The sequence below is a fragment of the Gopherus evgoodei genome, chromosome 2, assembly GCF_007399415.2.
Source record: "Gopherus evgoodei ecotype Sinaloan lineage chromosome 2, rGopEvg1_v1.p, whole genome shotgun sequence".
Taxonomy (NCBI): Eukaryota; Metazoa; Chordata; order Testudines; family Testudinidae; genus Gopherus; species Gopherus evgoodei.
The window spans coordinates 224,803,013-224,822,301 of NC_044323.1; the positions used below are offsets into that span (position 1 = coordinate 224,803,013).

Sequence of the window (19,289 nt, forward strand, 5' to 3'; positions counted from 1 at the left end):
CATTGCCTAACTAGTGAGAACAGTAACTCTGAGGTGCTAGCAGGCACTGAAAAGAGACACACATACTCAGCAGACACAGAGAGAGGTGACTCCATCTCTCCTCTCACAAACTCTAAATACACGTTTTCTCCTTTGCTTTCTCCCTTGGGGCTGAAATATATCAGAACTACGGGCCACATCCTCTCCTACACAGATAGGAAGAGGAGACTACAGAGACCAGGCCTAAGATGCTGCTTGCGTATCAGATAAATGCCAGGATGATTCCTCCCACCAGCACCAACTTCCTCATCTCCAACTTCACCATGAGCCGCTGACAGCTCCAGCAAGGCAAAAAAACCCAAAACAAAACAACTAAACCTATAGGCCAGAGTGGGAGCTGCAGGTAGAATCTGAATCACAGCTAGTCACCCTCCCACCTGAAAAGACAACACAGCTAAGAAGCAAGGTGGCTGTTCTGAAGCGCGTTCTTGCCCCTCCCCCTACATTGTTCTGAGCCAAAGCAGACAGGACACCGTAAACAGAGACACAATGTGGTTTATGGCAAAGGCCGGGGGATTGGGGGGAAGAGACAGACATACATCTTTAAAGGCCCCTGGCTGCTGCTGTCAGCCATGCACAGACACTACAGTTACCCACCGTAGCGTAAGCACAGGATATAGGGTCCTATCCTATTTTCAGTTCCTCTCCCCACCAGCGCCCCTCCATAGCTCCCGACAGGGCAAATCAAATTTGTCCCCCTGCAACCCAAACGTGCAGGAGAGCCACCCCTCCCCACAAAGCTCCCCCACTTTGACTGGCGGGCCTGGGGGGATGGGAAAGCAGCAGCCAAAGAGACCAAACCCTTCAACCCCCAAACCTACCAAACTCCACCCGCGAGGAGGGAGCAGCGGGGCTGTTCGAGTCCCCAATACGCCTCCAAACTGCTGGGCCGGACAGACCTGCGCAGCGCCCCCCTTCGCTCGCGGGCCGTCTCTCTCCATTGCCCCCCCTTCGCTCGCGGACCGTCTCTCTCCATTGCCCCCCCTTCGCTCGCGGGCCGTCTCTTTCCATTGCCCCCCCTTCGCTCGGGGCCCGTCCCTCGCCACTGTCCTCCGCCCCCCCCTCCGCTCGGGGCCCGTCTCTCTCCACTGTCCCCCGCCCCCCCTTCGCTCGGGGCCCGTCCCTCGCCACTGTCCTCCGCCCCCCCCTCCGCTCGGGGCCCGTCCCTCGCCACTGTCCTCCACCCCCCCCTCCGCTCGGGGCCCGTCCCTCGCCACTGTCCTCCGCCCCCCCCCCCTCCGCTCGGGGCTCGTCTCTCTCCATTGCCCCCCCTTCGCTCGGGGGCCATCCCTCGCCACAGCCCCCCTCGGCCAGCCCAGAATCGACGTGCAGGGCAGGGGGCGGCGAGTCCAGAGTACGAAACAATCACCCCCGACCCGCACGAGGGAGCGGAGCGGAGCGCGTGGGGGGGGGGGTCAGACTCCGAGCTGGGACCGGGGGTACCGCTCTACCTGCCCCGTGGTTGGTGTAGGGCCCATCCGGCCGCCCCCTCCCCAGCCACCGAGCCCCTCGGGTCCGATCTACGCCGCGACCCTCCCCGGGGCACCCGAGCGCCTCCCGCCCCGGCAGCTGCCCCCAGCTCGCGGGCACTCACCCCTCCGCTGCGCCTCCAGGTCTCCGGCCAGGGGCGGTGGGGGGGGGGCAGTCCCGCAGCACTAGCCCTGCGCTCCCCCCGCACGCGCTCGCTCTCCGCTGTTTGGGTCGATGTGAGAGGCTGCAGAGGGGGAGGGGTCCACCAGCTGAGACGATGTAAACATTGGGGTCACGTGGGCCATTCTCAAGCGGAGGGAGGCAGCCTTCGTGTTCAACCGGCTGAGGGGAGCATCACGTGATCTGGGGATAGACTCCGCCCGGCATTCCAGGGGAGCAATCAGAGACTGACGAGTGTATGTCGTCACCCGTTGCCTAGGGGCGTGCAGAACCTTGCTATTAGGCTGAGCAGCGGGCACCTCTGCACCGCGGTCCCGTGTCTATCAAAGGCTCAGGCTGGCGACACGGTCGCTAGTGCAGCTGGTGGATGGTGACGAACTCTTACCAGTCGAGGGCCACCGCGCATCGCTGCAAAGCTGCAGCAGGGCCCTGCCAGTGCCACCGTGCTGACCACTTCAGTGGGGGGAGAGGTCACCAGACAGCAAGTGTGAAAAAAATCGGGACGGGGTGAGGGATAACAGGAGCCTATATAAGAAAAAGCCCCAAATATCAGGACTGTCCCTATAAAATTGGGACTTCTGGTCACCCTAGAGGTGCTAGGCCTGCCAGGGGACAAGGGGAAGCAGCTGGAGTAAGTGGCAGGGCAGGCAGGAAGAGCAGGGGGCGAGGTGAGTGGGAGACCAGAGGCAGAAGTCAGGTACTGCCTTAGCCTATGCGGTCCCTGCAAAGTCACGGCTAGGCAGGAGTGGCACCAGGGTTTTTGGCGCCTTAGGCGGGGGTCCTTCTGTGCTCCCGGCAATTCTGCGGCAGGGGGTCCTTCCGCGCTCCCGGTCTTCGGGGCACTTTGGCAGCGGGTCCCGGAGCAAGTGAAGGACCCTCCGCAGAATTGCCGACGACCCACAGGGCGGAAGGACTCCCCGCCACCGAATTGCCGCCGAGGGCAGCAAAATGCCACCCTCCCAAATCCTGGTGCCCTAGTCGCCTAAATGGAAGCGCCGGCCCTGCTGCTAGGACAGGAACAACTAGGACTATAGGACCCAGGGGAGGCCTGTGTTAGGCCCTGCTGTACTCCTAGGCTGGCCCTTAAATCCTGTCCTGTTCAGCAAAGCCCCCCTACCCCTGGGCTCCCCAGGCAGAGTTCTCTTTTGGGGAGGAAAGAAGGGTTTTAGCCTCCCTCTGGGGCCCAGGGGTTTGGAGTGCAGGAGGGGGCTGAGAGAGAGGGTGTGGGCTCCAGGAGGGGACTCAAGGAGGGAGATTAGGTGTGGGAGGGGGCTGGTGTGCAGGTGGGGGTTCAGGGTCTGGGAGGGAGTTAGCATGCAGGAGGGGGTTCAGGGTGCAGACTCCAGCCAGGCAGCACTTCCCTCAGGTGGCTTCCGGTCAGCAGCACAGCAGGGCTAATGTATGCTCTCTGCCTGCCCTGGCTCCGTGCTGCTCCTGGAAGTGGCCGGCATAGCAGGCCCCTAAGCAGAGGCATGGTCAAGTAAGTGCTGGCCCCGCATCTCCCATTTGTCGTGGTTTGTGGCCAATGGGAGCTGTGGGGGTAGGGGCAGCATATGGTGCTTCCATTATTGCCCCTTTTCCTACGGGCTGGCCGCTTCCGGGAGCTGCACAGAGCCAGGGAAGGCAGGGAATCTGCCATAGCCCTGCTATGCCACCAACAGGACTTGTAATGGCCCACCCAGCAGAGCTGACTGAAGCCACCAGGGTCCCTTTTCGATGGGGTGTTCCGGTCAAAAACTGGACACCTGGCAACCCTAGAGCAGAAGCATCTTGATGGAGACCGGCGAGAAGGGGGAATCGTAGCAAACTGGAGAAGCCAGGGGCCGGGGGGGGAGCAGGATTGGTGCTTGGGCCTCAGTAAATTGTGGTAGAGAATGGGAGCTTAGTTCTCAGCAGCTACTGATGAATGGAAGGAGAGGGGATTGGGATAGCTTGAAGATGTGGCTGGAGCAACTGTTGCATGAAGTGTTGGAGCTGAAGGAGTGGGGATGTTGGTTTGGTGCAAGGAGGCTGAAGGAAAAGACGGTTACTCACCTTTATAACTGTTGTTCTTCAAGATGTGTTGCTCATATCCATTCCAGTTAGGTGTGCGCGCCGCGCGTGCACGTTCATCGGAAGACTTTTTACCCTAGCAACTCCAGTGGGCCGGCAGGTCGCCCCCTAGAGTGGCGCCGCCATGGCTTTCAATATATACCCCTGCCGGCCCACCTGCTCCTCAGTTCCTTCTTGCTGGCTACTCCGACAGTGGGGAAGGACGATGGGTGTGGAATGGATATGAGCAACACATCTCGAAAAACAACAGTTACAAAGGTGAGTAACCGTCTTTTCTTCTTCGAGTGATTGCTCATATCCATTCCAGTTAGGTGAATCCCAAGCTTACCTAGGCGGTGGGGTCGGAGTGAGAAGTCGCGGCATGGAGCACTGCAGAGCCGAAGGCCGCATCATCTCTGGACTGCTGGACCAGGGCATAATGGGAAGTGAAGGTGTGGACGGAGGACCAGGTCGCCACCCTACAAATCTCCTGGATGGGCATGCGGGTGAGGAAAGCAATCGATGATGCTTGTGCCCTGGTGGAGTATGCAGTCACATGGCCCGTAGGGGTGTGAGCCAAGTCATAACAGGTCCTGATACAGGACGTCACCCACGAGGAGATCCTCTGTAAGGAAATGGGTAGTCCTTTGATTCGGTCCGCTACTGCCACAAAGAACTGGGGGGGATTTGCGGAACGGTTTGGTCCTCTCCACATAAAACGCGAGTGCCCGGCGGATATCAAGCGAGTGGAGTTGTTGCTCCCTGCGGGATGAATGGGGCTTTAGGAAGAAGACGAGGAGAAAGATCTCCTGGTTGATGTGAAAGGCTGAGACCACCTTGGGGAGAAAGGCAGGGTGTGGCCTCAGCTGCACCTTGTCTTTATGGAAGACCATATACGGGGGATCTACCATGAGGGCCCGGAGTTCTGACACCCGTCTGGCTGAGGTGATGGCCACCAGGAAAGCAGTCTTCCAGGAGAGATACAGCAGGGAGCAAGTCGCTAACGGCTCAAATGGAGGGCCCATGAGCCGAGTCAGAACCAGGTTGAGATCCCAGGTAGGGGCAGGGGGTCGAACCTGGGGGTAGAGACGTTCTAGTCCTTTCAGGAATCTAGTCACCGTAGGGTGAGAGAAAACCGAACGGCCATCTCCCCCCGGATGAAAGGTGGAGATAGCCGCCAGGTGAACCCGAAGGAACAATATCGCCAGGCCCTGCTGCTTGAGGGACCAGATGTAATCAAAAATACTGGCGATAGAAACCTCCATAGGGAGGGAACCCCTCTCTGTGCACCAACAGGAGAAACGCTTCCACTTGGCCGAGTACGTCGCTCTAGTGGAAGGTTTCCTGCTGCCCAGTAGTACTTGACGTACAGGGGTAGAGCACCGTAGTTCCGACCTGGTCAGCCACTCAGTAGCCACGCCATGAGGTGTAGAGACAGGAGGTCCGGGTGACAGAGCCTGCCATGGTCCTGGGTGATCAGGTCCAGGTAAAGGGGCAGGGGGACTGGGTCGGCCAGAGACAGGTCCAGCAACATCGGATACCAATGTTGTCTGGGCCACGCGGAGCTATCATAATCAAGCGTGCCCTGTCCCTGCGCACCTTCAGAAGGACCTTGTGAATAAGCGGGAACGGAGGGAACGCATAGAGCAGGTGCGTCGTCCACGGGATAAGGAAGGCATCCGCTACCGACCCTGGTTCCCGCCCTTGAAAGGAGCAGAACATCTGGCATTTCCTGTTCCCTCTGGATGCGAAGAAGTCCAGCCGGGGACAACCCCACCTCTGGAAGAGTGAGAGGGCAACGTCCGGGCGAAGAGACCATTCGTGCGAAAGGAAGGATCTGCTCAGACGGTCTGCCAGCGTGTTCCGTACTCCGGGGAAAAAGGAAGCCATGAGGTGAATGGAGTGGGCTGTACAAAAGTCCCAGAGCCGCATTGCCTCCTGACATAGGGGAGAGGATCTCGTGCCCCCCTGCTTGTTGATATAGTACATGGTCGTCATGTTGTCGGTGAATACCGAGACACAGCGACCTTGAAGCTGATGGGAGAATGCTTGGCAAGCAAGGCGGACCGCTCTCAACTCCCGTATGTTGATGTGGAGGGCCACTTCCTGAGGAGACCACTAGCCCTGCGTCCTCAGGGTTCCGAGGTGGGCCCCTCAGCCCAGGTCTGAGGCATCCGTTGTTAGAGATACCGAGGGTTGGAGCAGATGAAAAGGGAGCACCACACACACTACGGACTGGTCTAGCCACCACCGGAGGGAATCCAATACCTCCTGGGGGATGGTGATTAACCGCGTCCAGCAGATGCCTGGCCGGACGGTATTGTGTGATAAGCCAGGACTGGAGGGGCCTCATGCGAAGCCGCGCATAACCCGTAACAAAGGTGCAGGCCGCCATGTGGCCTAAGAGGGCTAGGCACGTCCTTATAGAGGTCAAGGGAGCCGTCTGTAGATGCCGAATGATGGCCGACAGCGTCTGGAACCTGGACAGCGGCAGAACGGCCCTGGCAAGGTGGAGTCCAGAATGGCCCCAATGAACTCTATCCTCTGCGTGGGGAGCAGAGTGGACTTGTCCACGTTGATAATGTGGCCCAAAGCTCCAAAGAGTCTGCTGATCTTGCGGATGTGGTTGCGGACCTGCGACTCTGACATGCCTCAAATCAGCCAGTCGTCGAGGTAGGGGAATACGTGTATGCAACTGCATTGAAGATATGCGACGACAGCCATGCATTTCGTGAATACCCTTGGGGCCGTGGAGAGGCCAAACGGGAGGACCGCAAATTGATAATGGTGGCGGTCGACCATGAACCGAAGGAAGCGTCTGTGTTGCGGAAAAATAGCTATATGAAAATAAGCATCCTGCATGTCGAGGGCGACGTACCAGTCTCCAGGATCCAGAGATGGGATAATGGTCCCCAGGGATACCATGCGGAACTTCAACTTCACCATATGTTTGTTGAGTTTCCGCAGGTCGAGGATGGGTCTGAGGCCTCCCTTGGCCTTGGAGATCAGAAAGTAGCGGGAATAAAACCCCTTGCCATTCTCTTTCTCCGGAACCGCCTCTATGACTCCTTTGTCGAGGAGCGTCCGCACCTCCTGAAGGAGGAATTGCTCGTGAGAGGGGTCCCTGAAGAGGGACGAGGGTGGGGGGGCGGGAGGGAGGGTGTGAAATAAATTGCAGACGGTATCCCGTTTGCACAGTGCGTAAGACCCAACGGTCGGAAGTTATTTGGGTCCACGCCGGGAGGAAGAACGAAAGGCAGTTGGAAAATGGGGGGGACGGATCCGTGGGGGAAACTGGTACAGCGTCCTTGGGCGCACCTTCAAAACGAAGGTTTTGGGCCAAGTGGGGCTTTAGAGGAGCCCTGATTCTGCCCCCCTTGGTTGCCCGATTGTCTGCGCCGGCCATTCCTGCTTCGGCGTCTAATAAAGTCTTGCCGCTGGCGGTACTGGGGATAGGGCCGGCGCTGCTGTTGCTGTTGCGGCCAGAAGGGTCTGTGCTGCGTCCCAGGCGTGTGCATCCTTAGAGAGCGCATGATGACCCTATTGTCTTTCAGGCTTTTCAGTCTCGGGTCAGTCTTCTCTGAAAACAGGCCCTGACCTTCAAACGGGAGGTCCTGGATGGTGTGTTGGAGCTCCGGAGGAAGGCCAGAAACCTGTAGCCAGGAGATGCGGCGCATTGTAGCCCCCGAAGCCAGAGTTCTGGCGGCCGAGTCTGCCGCGTCCAAGGATGCCTGCAATGAAGTTCTTGCGACCTTCTTGCCTTCATCAAGAATTGCCGCGAATTCTTGACGCGTATCCTGAGGCAACGACTCCTTAAACTTATCCGCTGCTACCCAGGAGTTATAGGCATAGCGGCTAAGGAGGGCCTGTTGGTTAGAGACCCTGAGTTGGAGGGCGCCCGCTGAGTAGACCTTCCGGCCTAGCAGGTCCATGCGCCTCGCCTCCCTGGACTTCGGTGCTGGGGCCTGCTGCCCGTGGCGCTCCCTCTCGTTCACAGACTGCACTACGAGGGAGCACGGGGTTGGGTGGACATGCAGGTACTCATACCCTTTGGAGGGTGCCATATATTTGCGCTCCACTCCGCGTGCAGCAGGAGGAATGGAGGCCGGTGATTGCCAGATGGTATTAGCATTGGCTTGAATAGTCCTGATGAAGGGAAGGGTGACTCTGGTGGGAGCATCTGCTGAGAGAATGCTCACCACAGGATCTTCGATTTCCAAAACCTCCTCAGCCTGCAAGTTCAAGTTTTGCGCTACACGCCTGAGGAGGTCCTGGTGCGCCCTGAGGTCGAGTGGGGGAGGACTGGAGGATGACGTTCCTGCCACTGCCTCATCGGGGGAGGACGACGAGGAGACCCCTGCTAGAAGCGGGTCCACGGGGGGCTCCGTCTGTACCAGCGCCTCTGATTCTGGAGGGAGCTCAGGGTCCTGCTAGTTAGATCGGTCTTCCCCCGCCAGAGAGGGGGGAGGGCGAGACAATAAGGCCTCCGGAGCCCTGCGCTCAAATGCCACTGGTTGAGGTGGAATGTGTTGAGGGCCCTGGGCTTGATGGTACGCCCTGGGCATCCAGAAACCCCACTGCTGCGGTCCCTGATCCTGCGGAGGAGGGTCATGGAAGAGGGCTGCGGGTCTGTCTGCATCCAGGGCGTACATGCTATCTGCCTGCGATGAGACAGACGGCTGCTGGGAAGGCCATGGTGGGGCCGAACGTGGCTGATAGGGCTCCCTCGGTCTCGACGTCAATGATCTTCTCGGTACCGGGAATCGTACCGGTGCTGGGATCAGGACCGGGACCTGCCACCAGCGCGGTGCCGGGAGGTCGACTGGGACCTGCCGCCGGAGCGGTGCCGGGAGGTCGACCGGGACCTGCTACCAGCTCGGTGCCGGGAGGTCAACTGGGGTGCTGACCGCCGACGGGAACGGCTCCTGGAGTCTCGGTGCCGGTAGCGGCGACTCGATCCAGACCGGTGCTGGGAGTAGCGAGACCGTCTGGAAGATGACCGGCACCACGAGTGCGACCGGTACCGCCGAGGGGAGCGGTGCCGGGACTGCGAGCGGCGCCTGGAGCAAGAACGTCCACGGTGCTGAAACCTCGAAGGGGATCAGTGCTGGCTGGGTGAGTCCAGAGACGGCGCTCGCATTGTTGCAGGCTTGCCTCTAGATATAACCGGTACCGGGGGTTGAGGCTGGGTAGGCTCCGTGAGAGCAATTAGGTCCCGCGCCGAAGTGAATGTCCCTGGCGTCGAAGGGACCAACAGCTCAACCCCAGATCTTATAGGGGAACTAGGAGGGACCGGACTCGACGGACCTCCGGGGCCTGGAGTCGACGGAATCCCTGCTGGTGGTGCCGCGGCAGAGGTAGATGCCGGGCGCTCCGCTCAAGTCTGTGAGGATGGAGTCGCAGACGTCGAGGGCCTTGCGTCGGGTCCCGGTGCCGGGGAAGGTCAGTGCCGGGGCGTCTTTCCGGTGCCGGCGCTCTGTGTCGGGTCCACAGGGTTAAGTGCCGCTTCCATCAGGAGAGTCCTTAACCGCTGGTCCCTCTCCTTTTTTTTCCCGAGGCTTAAAAGCCTTACAGATGCGGCACTTGTCTGAAATGTGCGATTCCCCCAGGCACTTCAGACAGGCATCGTGGGGATCGCTGGTCGGCATCAGCTTTTTGCAGGCCGAGCACTGTTTGAACCCCGGCGAACCAGTCATGGGCCCGGTGCCGGCCGCAGGGAAGGGCTACAGCCCAAACCCACTAGTAAGTATATACAGCTATACTACAATTAACAATAACTAACTACAATTTACAACTATCTACAACTATGAGAACAGTGAAATGAAGGAGAGCTAGGGACGTGGAGGACAGCTATGCCGCGCTCCACAGTTCCAACGACCGACACGGCGGTAAGAAGGAACTGAGGAGCAGGTGGGCCGGCAGGGGTATATATCGAGCACCATGGCAGTGTCACTCTAGTGGGCAACCTGCCAGCCCACTGGAGTTGCTAGGGTAAAAAGTCTTCCGACGAACGTGCACGCACAGCGCGCACACCGAACTGGAATGGATATGAGCAATCACTCGAAGAAGAACAGAAAGTGTTTGAGGTTAGGAAGCAGTTATGGGACAAAGGAGTACAGGTAGCAGAGCCTGTAGTCAGTTGGGTTGGAGGATCCATGGGTTGGAGACAGGCAAAAAAATGGAGTTGCAGGGAATGGGAACGGCTGGAGTCTAGGGTCAAGGAGGGGGAAGGCAGTCAATGATAGCAAATTGAGAGAGCAGTAAAAATCAAATATTAAGAAGGTCAGCAAAAGGAGTGAGGGCAGTAGTGGTCAGGGTTTTTGGCTAGTGGGAGTGGGGAAGTGAGGATTGGAGGCCTTGTTCCAGGTGCAGAGGGCTGTAAGTAGAGCAGTTTGTGCTGCAAGTAAAGGAAGTTGATGGAGTTCTAGCTGATAACTCAGGTTTAGATGGCTTGGATACAGAAGGGTTTGGAATTTGGGAAGGTAGGAGATTGGGAGTAGCAGGGCATTTGTGCCTGGGGCTGGTCTAATTTGGGGGCACTGAGATGATGCTGAAAGAGGGGCCACATTTAGAGGTTAGAGCAAGGGGAATCACAAGACAGCACACAGACGCTGAAGGAGCTGATTCTGCAGTAAGAAGCAATCACCCTCACCCTCCTAATCTGGTGCCTGCAGGGAGCAACAGCTGTACTTAGCTAACACCCTCGGTAGAGACATCTGGTGTCACAAAGGGTAGTGTATCTCCCAGGCCAAGTTTCAAGAACAACTCCGAGTTTCTGGTAACCTAAGTGAGACTGAGTCAGACCACAGAAAGCTATAGATATGGAAGTATAACTGCTGCACCTCTACATGACCAACATAAAGATGGAGAGAAGGATGAATTTCTTTAGCAGGGAGTCAGGCTCACGACCCAGGTAAAAGGAAATCACTGTGCACTCTGTGACTGATTGAACAACTCTGCAAAAATGTTATATAGGAACAATAATGTTTTTGGACAGAGGAGTAAAATAAATATTTCCCTTTATGATCATGATGAAGTACAGGCAAGGAGACTGTGCCTGGATTGGTAAATTTCGACAACAGTTTTAGAAAAATAGCTGCTATTGAGATCAGCATACACTAGCAAACTTCAAAAAATCCTGTTTACAGAAACTGATTGTAAAAGTTTCCCAATCGGGAAAAATGTAATATAGTTGCCAGAGTTAGATCACTACAATCAGACCCCTACAGACTAATTTTACTAATGCAGGACTGCATTGATCAGAGAGGATGGGATTGCCAAAAGGTAACAGGGTCCAATGGATGAAGCAAAAGCCTATGACCTGCAAACTCCCACATTCTAATCCTGGCTCTGCCACTGATTCACTGTGCGGCCTCAGGCAAATCACATTAACATCTCTAGCTTTGTGCTGGGAACTATCCTTGCAACTTGCATTTGGTATGACTTTACCTGTGCAAGTTGCAACAGCGCAGTGCATCCATACTAGATATACTACTGTGGATGCAGGACTGACACACACCCTATAATTCACTCCATGCAAGTATTTCAGAAGCACTGCAGTGGGACCTATCCCACAGGTCTGAACATAACCACTTGCAGTAGGAACATGCCTGACAGAGAGTTGAACAGATTTCTACAGTAAAATGATTGTGCTACATTCTTTATGATACAATTTAATTGTTAGATAATACTGAATATAATTTGGTGTTTGGCTGCTAGTCCTCGCAGATTAGTTCAATATTTTCAGTTGTGTTTACCTGGGTGAGACTCTGCATGTGCATCCCTTAGAGCAGGGATGGCCAACCTGTGGATCTGGAGCCACATGCAGCTCTTCAGAAGTTAATATGCTCTCCTTGTATAAGCACCAACTCTGGGGCTGGAGCTACAGGCACCAACTTTCCAATGTGCAGGGGGTGCCACTGGCCCAGTCCCCTCTCCATTCCTTCCTGTCCCTTCCCGAGCCTGCTATGCCCTCGCTTCTCCCAGAAGAGCCTCCTGTGTGCCACAAAACAGCTAATCGGGAAGTGTGGGGAGGGAAGGAAAGGTGCTGATTGGCAGGGCTGCTGACATTACTGTGGCTCTTTAGCACTGTACATTGGTAAATTCAGGCTCCTTCTCAGGCTGGCCACCCCTGCCTTAGAGTTATGCTTCAACACTGCTCCTTGCAGCAAGATGCCTAGGGAGCCACTGCAATTCCTTCCCTCCTGCCCAATTGATTAGTACCTAGTAATATATTTTAACAACCACCATTAATATATGACTGGCAGTTACTGAAAATGTTTTTGTGGTGTTTTTTAATAAAAAAAATCTCCAATTATGTATCTCGTTTGCTACCTAGGATCCAGAGAAGTGTGTTCTGAGATCCATGGTACAAGCAAAGCAGCTCTCCTTAGGAGACTCCAGCACGTAAATTCCCTTTCTCTATATGTCAATGTTCCTTGCAGGAGCTATACCGCAGAGAGGGGAATCTGAAGATTTCTCAGGTGTGAAGAGAGTTGGTTAATAAGACTAATTATTTCAACATATCATTAGATAACGAATTACACCTTCTCATTGACTGCTGCTAACTCTCCCTGCTAGAGGTGACTTATCCCTGGGTCCCATTAAAAACACTTCTGAAAAGCAAATATTTGCCTTTGGAGTGGTCTAACAGGAACAAGTGAAATCAGAATGCAGCTACAGTAAGGTGGTTTGTTTTTTTTTAAGTTTCTCCTTGGTGTTTACACTCTTTCTGTACTGTTATATCCTTTGCTTTATTCAATGCACTTTTTACAGTTCCATCTAGCCCCATAATTATTTTGTTTATTTCTGATCTCTTTTGACCTGTCAGCAACTGTCTAGTATTTATCAAGACTTTAAATAATATATCTGGCCTACCCCACAACCCATAATTTTAAAATGAATGCAGTTTCAACACAATCATCAGAGCCAAAGTTTCATTTGCTGATCTGTGTTGGGTAACTCCAGTAGAAACACAATTTTGTGAACTCCAGTCTTATGAATGTCTGGTTATATGATCCATTTTGCCCCTGACAGAAAAAAAGAAACAAAAACTATAACAAAAGTGATGTTGATGAAGAACAAGTTGACATCTCTTCACCGTCTGGTACCTTAAGTGCATTAAAAATTGCTTTGCAGTGGTTTGAAGGAAAAGACGACAATGATGCAGTGCACCATACTGCAACTGATCAGAATTACAGCAGGTATGATGCAATTCTGAGATGCTCAATCTTAAGACCTTTGATTTTAGGAGCGCCTCAATCCCCTATTAGTTCATAAAATAGGGATTCTTCTATAAGCAGGAGTCCAAGATCTCCTACTATTTTCCTTAGATTATATACCTCCAGTGTTCTGAACATCATTCTAGCTCAAATAGTTTCTAGTGCCCAAACTTGTTCCTAGTGAAGCTAATGGCAAAAAACTCTTCCCCTTTCAGTGGGGAAGGGAAGAATGAAATCCTCCGTGTCAAACCTCCGAGAATAACTGCTAATTGGTATGACTTCTGTATTTAGTTGAAAAGCCAGTATTGCATTCATTAAGTTGTGCAAAAAAATTTTTGCACCATTTGAGCATGAAAACCACGTATAATCACTTTGGAGTCTTATTATATTTAGAGATCGGATGAACAGATTGTGTACTGAGGCTTGTGTGAAAAACTAAAGGAATGGCTTCAGATTCAGAATTTGTTTATAGTTGACTCTTTCCTAACCTATAATAAAATGGAAAGATCCATTTAAGATATATATTTTAAAAAGCATCTTATTTTCACATCTTATTTGCAGTCTTAAACTGGAAACAGGTAAAGTCTGAAAAGGTAGCAGCCATGCTTTTGAGGGGAATAATACTATTCTTAAACACAGGGAGTGAAATCATCATGTCTGATTATCATTTTTTCCATTTTAATTATATATCTGACACAGTCTTTATACGTGGGGTACCCCTGAGTCTCTTACAGTGGTTAGAGAAAAACAATTCAGGGCTTTCTCCATGGTTCATCGTGACAGGCCTTTCAGTATGACTGTCCTGGACCTTTTGTACCAACCACAATAGACCTTTTCTATTGGTTTGATTGACTCTTAAAATCGCTCTCAAAAATTACTTGTCTAGAAAGGGAGGAGGATTTATCTAGTCTGTAACAATGAAAATAATCTGGAAGCCAGTAATGAGAGCCAGCAGACACATTGATTATGCATTGTAGCACTCTGATATTCAACAGAATGGCCATAAACCTTTAAAGAAAACCCTACAATGTTAAGATTTTATTCCTATATTTTGCTAATTTAATTTTGATGGAAGTGTTCCAATCACCTCTAATTTTTGTGATATTATTTAACACTTTGTCAGGACAATTTTCTTAGTTTTCCATTTTTCTTAGTCCATTACAATTAAATGGATGTGGGAAAGCATGATCACTCTGCACTCTTCTTTCAGCTGTAAAAAGAAAGAAAAACTAACTTCAGTGTTCGGGTCTGTCAGGAAATTCCAAACATGTACCGGTCTACAACGATAATACAAAGTTTGTCACACATTAGTTAAACAGGGTAGATGCATAGTCTCTCACATAGCCTTGCATCTATACAGTCTCTGTACCTGGACCTGTAGTACATTAATTGCAGTACAGTAATTTGATCAAATCATGTGATGAATTTGAGATGTGGATAGCTTGTACAGTTCTTCTATTCATCTGAATGGAAGTTAGCATCCTAAGAAAATCTTATTTCACATCAAATATTACATGACAGGCCTGTCAGAGCAGTGGTAGGTCATGTAAGGTGCTTCGCGCACACAATGAGTTCAAGACCTGAATAAGTGCACTTTGCAATAGATGTACTTAGAATATCATTTAAGACCCAAACTAAAAAAAGGTAGCTTGTTTCAGTTGATGTCTCCCAAGATAATTGAAAAAGTTGGCTTCAGCCATCATCTAGTGGGAGAGGATATAACTTGGCATGCCTCTACTCTCCAGTCTTGTTCCTCTCTCCACAGTGTTATACTACACCTCTCAGGGAATCAGCACTCTGTTGACAATGATTCTAATCTTGTTATCAGAGAGCAGAAGCAGATGTCTCTCTGGGAAGCAGATGTCTCCCTGCCTTTCAGAAGTGCTTTGAAAATCTAAATACTTTGTGTTTAATGCTTAGATACTATGAGCCTAGTTCTCCACTGCCTTTCACCTGGGGTTGTAATTCACATAAATGGAAAAGTAAGTACAGTAAAATTCTACCAAATCAAAACAGTAGCATTTTGCATCTGCTTTGCACTGCTCTACACAACTACAGAAGTCAAACCTATAGTACTGACTAGTAAAGAAGGGTTTCTATTATTTTTAAAAATACAAAGTTTTGTAATGCTGCTTATTGAAATGAATGACAACCCTGAACTACGCATAATAAAATGAAGAGCAACAAATCTGTGTGTGTGATGGGTTTGGTCGCAGAGACCCCTTGGGATGGCCACCAGATGTGCAGAGACTACCTCTGAGCCCATCTTCTCTTCCAGTTGGGCCTCCAGAACCCTGCCTTGTTGAGCCAGACATGCCAGTCTGCTCCAACACAGACCCTGGATTTGAACCACACGCCCCAATGCTACAGACTTAACTAAAAACAGCTTAAGAAGTGCTCCTGTCTCCAGCACCCAGATTCTCAGTTCCCAATGGGGTCCAAACACCAAATAAATCAATTTTACTCTGTATAAAGCTTATAAAATTATAAATTGTCCACCCTTTATGACAATGATAGAAAGATATGCACAGTTGTTTGCTCCACCAGGTATTAATTGCTTACTCTGGGTTAATTTATAAACAAAAGTGATTTTATTAAATATAACAAGTAGGATTTACTTGGAACCACTTAATAAACAGACAGAACAAAGTAAGTTAACAAGCAAAATAAAACATGCAAGTCTAAGCCTAATACAGTAGGAAACTGAATACAGGTAAATCTCACCCTCAGAGATGTTCCAATATGCTTCTTTCACAGACTAGACTCCTTTCTAGTCTGGGACCAATCCTTTCCCCCAGGTACAGTCCTAATTCAGGTGGTAGCTAGGGGATTTCTCATGACTGCAGCCCTCTTTGTTCTGTTCCACCCCCTTTAATAGCTTTGGCACAAGGGGGGGCTCCTTTGTTTCTTACTGGTTCCCCACCTCTTCTTCTAAATGGAAAAGCACCAGGCTTAAGATGGATTCCAGTATCAGGTGACAGTCATATGTCCTGTGAGACCCCCAGCCTTCATTCTTCCTGGCTTGACTCACAGGAAGGCTTGCAAGTAAACAGAGCCATTTACAACCAATTGTCCTAGTTGATGGGAGCCATCAAGCTGCCAAACCACCATTAATGGCCCACACTTTACATAATTACATTAGGACCTTAGAGTTATATTTCATATTTCTAGTTTCAGATACAAGAATGATACATTTATACAAATAGGATGACCACACTCATATTATAAGCTTTGTAATGATACCTTATAAGAGACCTTTTGCATGAAGCATATTCCAGTAACATTATATTCACACTCATCAGCATATTTTCATAAAATCATATGGAGTGCAATGTCACAATGTGCACAGTAGATAGCTTTCAGAACTTAATCTCAGCTATTCCAAATATTGAACATTTAGTCATAGCCTAACTGGCTACCACATTTCATTTTATTTTTAGATGCAGCAATTCTTCCTCACAGACTATACCAAAAAAACCAAAACTTGAACCTACTTAGAAGCATCACCAGCTTAAAGGGAAGAACACTTTAAGTGACAGATTACTTTAATTCATGCTGCATTTATTCTTTGCACATATTTCTGTGTGGATAATAAATCAATGAAGTCAGTTTCACTTTTGTTTGAAGTTTACTTGCTCATGTGTTCTTAAATGCTACAGTAATTGTTTCAAATATTGCAGGGAATATTTACATTTTAAAACTGATTTCCTTGAAATTTTATTTCTGTTAAAAATGTAAAATTTGGACTAAGTTAATGATAGCGTCCCTTCACATACTTTTGAAGTTCCACTACTGAAGATATATTAACTTCTAAGTTTTTGAATGATAACATATAATAGGTTTCAATATGAACTATATTGCACCAGGGAATTTGTGTATTCTACTCACAACAGGGCAGTATCTATTGGGTGTCTGGGCACAACAGGGCAGTAAGTAGTGTTGTAGCTGTGTTGGTCCCAGGACATTAGAGAGACAATGTGGGGGAGGATTATTTATTGGACCAATTTCTCTTGATGAAAGAGAGAAAAGCTTTCAAACTACACAGAGCTCTTCATGTCTGTAAGCAGTAAACAGACAGTTAACTAACCCAGTGAGAGGAACTATTAATAAAATTAGGAATATTTATACTGTTTTTATTTATTTCATTTTGTGGATGTACGTTTTAATGCTGATAGCACTTTTGAGAAAGCTGCAAAAAGATAAAATGGACCATTTTAGAATAGGTGCATCTTCTTCCCTCTACTAGATATATTCAATGGCTAATGCAGATTAAGTTCTATTCATTCTTTATTCTTTCTGACTGTTTTGCAATACTAACTAATGTTCTAACTATTGATTACATTGTCACAGCAGGGTATCAGAACAAATGCTAAAATAACTCTAATCATTTAGTGATAAAATTTACAAGAAATATATTTGTTCTATTGTGGATTACATTGCCATTTTCTCTCAACACCTCTCTCAAACACTCACAGCATGGGCAGAATTCAAACTCTAACACAACATTTGGGATGGAAGGTTGTCAATTTAAGAAAAAAGTGTAATTAAGAAGTAGTGATAAATCCCAGATCTAAAAAAAGCTGAATTACTGTAATTCCTTGGTTTTTTTGGTAAATTTGTGATTATCTACAGTTAACTTCGTAGAGTGCTGGTTTATTAGGAAACAATATAACATTAAGGAAGCAAGTTCCATGGTCAAGATTAAAGAAATCCTAACATTAGGCTCATAATACCATATTAAAGCCTCAGTCCTACAAGTAGTTATGGGAGAAGCAAATATGCAAAGGTTAAAAACATCAAGTGACATTTGGCAGGAAAGCATGCAAATTGGCATGAGGTCTAAAATAAGAATATACATAAAAATAGCAACAATAACCTATTAAAACACATTAGAAATACAGGCTGTGTTCCTAGAATGGAATCTTCTAGCATGCAGATACCTTTGCATGCCTGTTGAGTTAAATTGACTTTAATGGGATTATCCAGGGTTCATGCAATCCAGGCCTGATGCTGGATCAGGGCCAGAGAAAAATAGATAAAGTTTAGAAATCATTTTAAAAATAATAAAAGGCAAAGGTTAAAAATTAAGGCCCTGATCATGGAAGTACTTCTGCATGTGAGTTTATGTAGGTGAGTACTAGATCACTTGGTCTAGAAATGGTTCTCATTCTTTTTATTTCTGTTTTTAATTCACCATCTCCCGTCACTGTCAATGAAACAGGAGACAGGCTTAAGTTGGTGGGACTGCAGTTTCCAGCATTATGATGATGGTTATCACTTTATAACCTACCTCATGTCTCCTGGAAGCAATGTAGCACTCTCATTCCAGACAAAAAGGATGAGATAAAAGATCAGGACAAAGGGTGTGATCTATGAAGGTAGTTAGGCACCTAAGACCTATTTTAGTGCCACTGTGATCCACAAAACTCCTGCTTGGCTGCTGACCACCCCCATAGGCACCTAAATTCATTCAGCACCTAGGTTTTTGCCTCTGGTCATGTGAACCACAGCCTCACTCTCAGCACCCAGGTGCTATCTCCTGCCTAAGCATGGGCATTGCTGTCTCACTAGGCACCTGAGCATCTATCTGCTATCTAAATCCCAGAGCAATTCATAAACTGGGTAAGATAGATGTTCAGCCATCTAAGACGCCTGGCAACCCTAGGATCTGGTTTTTGACTGAAATGCATTGTCGAAAAGAGACCCTGGTGGCTCTAGTCGACACTGCCGACTGGGCTGTTAAAAGTCTGGATGGTGGCACAGAAGGGACCCGGGGTTAAGGCAGGCTCCTTGCGGCTCTCTGAAGTGGCCACCAGGTCCCTATGGCCCCTAGGCACATGAGCAGCCATGGAGGCTCTGCACACTGCCCCCACCCAAGTGCTGGCTCCACAGCTCCTATTGGCTGGGAACCGTGACCAATAGGAGCTGCAGGGGCAGCACCTGGGGGTGTGAGGGCAGCATGCAGAAACTCCCTGGCCATCCATGTGCTCAAGGGCTGCAGGGACCTGGCAGCCGCTTTCTAGAAGCTCTCACACCTCAACCCTCTGCTCCACACAAACTCCCTCCCGGAGCCTGCACGCCCCCCTATAAAGATGTCTACACTACAATGTTCCTCCTGCCATTTTAACTGGCCCCCTATGCCGACCTAATAAATCCACATTGGCAAGAGATGTAGCAGTTAGTTTGATGGAGTTAGGGCAACGCAGTATCAATGTAGACACTGTGTTGCTTACATGGACATAAGTGGCTTCCAAAAGGTGTGCCTCAGTGCCCCACTATAAACACTCTGGTCAGTGTTTTGAACTCTGCTGCTAGGTGGTCAGGTACACAGGTGAATGCCCCTCCCCT

At 50.0% G+C, this 19,289-nt stretch overlaps 1 protein-coding gene across 3 annotated transcripts in view; it reads right to left on the reverse strand.

The window, feature by feature from the left end:
• The window catches only part of PCMTD1 (protein-L-isoaspartate (D-aspartate) O-methyltransferase domain containing 1), a 91,722-nt gene extending 89,916 nt beyond the window's left edge, over nt 1–1,806 (reverse strand). Inside the window, exon 1 of one of the 3 annotated variants that reach the window (XM_030553081.1) lies at nt 1,634–1,806. The gene's annotated coding sequence lies outside the window, so the exon portion shown is untranslated. The remainder of the gene's footprint in view (nt 1–1,633) is intronic. The other 2 variants (XM_030553074.1, XM_030553073.1) reach the window with 2 other exon arrangements.
• Nucleotides 1,807–19,289: the final 17,483 nt, after the last annotated feature.